This window comes from Lepidochelys kempii, chromosome 27 (assembly GCF_965140285.1).
Source record: "Lepidochelys kempii isolate rLepKem1 chromosome 27, rLepKem1.hap1, whole genome shotgun sequence".
NCBI classification, from domain to species: domain Eukaryota; kingdom Metazoa; phylum Chordata; order Testudines; family Cheloniidae; genus Lepidochelys; species Lepidochelys kempii.
This window is the reverse complement of record NC_136406.1, coordinates 4,829,051-4,830,379: the sequence shown is the minus strand read 5'-3', so window position 1 is coordinate 4,830,379 and position 1,329 is coordinate 4,829,051.

Here is a 1,329-nt window from a genome sequence, read left to right as displayed (position 1 = left end):
CGACCACATCTGCACGCTGTATTCAAGATGTGGTACCATAGATTTATATAGAGGCAATATGATATTTTCTGTCATATTATCTATTGCTTTCTTAATGATTCCTTTTCTCACCTCTGGAAATGTGCTCCTGATTAACGGTATCCAGGGTGATGTGGGAATGAGGGAGCCTGACGAAAGAACAGGAGGTTCCCCTTAATACTTTCCCCCAAAATCTATTAAATGGTCTAAAACTTCACAGAAGAGAAAACAGAGCATGGCCTTGACTATATTATAAATAGTAGCTAAAAGCATACACAACTCATCAGCATCTCTCAAACATTAATGCTTACCCTTGCCAAAAAGACACTGCCAAAGGCAGTAACACTGCATTCTCCTTTTTCTAATTATAAATTTAACTTTAATGCCAAACCCTCAGAATGCTAAATCCAGCTAGTATCTCAAGCAGAAATCTAATATTTACATATTGCTCTGTTTGAGCTGAGTTCCTAGGACACAATGGAGGAAAGATGACTTGGGGGCGAGGCATCTTTGTCAAGTTTTCAATATATTCCTATAAACAAAGTTTTCGTTGCGTTTTTTTGGGGAGGGGTCTATCAAAAGCTTCCTTCTAATGTAATGCACAACACACACAGTTTACAATGACTACACAAAGTCAGATCATTTTGTAAAAAAAAAAAAAAAAAAAAAAATCAGTTATCCAGAAGTTACTGTAACAATTTAATTTGCTCATTGGTTTTTGTGTTATAATAAGACCTTACGAAACAAATACCTTACCATAGATTTCACATAAATGTCATGGAATTATTGAATACACAGTCGTTTCTACCCATATTTTTTTAGAACATTTTATAGTAGTTCTAAGTTTTTCTTTCCCCTGTTGGGCAAAGCTTACAAAACCCTGCCCTCCCCAATTATGTATGGCATTCTTGCTTTGAACTGATGCCTTCCAACCTGTATTCGTTTGTCTAAATAATTTAAAGCACATGGTGCAACATTCTGGCACATTCTGGTTAGTATATGACACTTCCGGTTTGTGAGCTGCACATAACTGTATAAAGACGCGCCCAGTGGCACCATTAACAAATATTCTCCAAACCCTTGACTGCTCTGCTGCTAAGCAGTCAACTCGAAATAGGTTCCCTAGGTAACTGAAGTATCCTCTGTCCTGTGCGCATGTACAAGGCACTTCTGAAATGCAGAGACAGCTTCACATTTAAAACAAAAAAAGAAAAAAATATGTCCGTTGGCCACAGTAATAGAACAAGCAAAACGCTAAGAGTTACCTGTATTGTTTTCTTTTCTTTAATATAAAAAGTATAACTGCAGAGG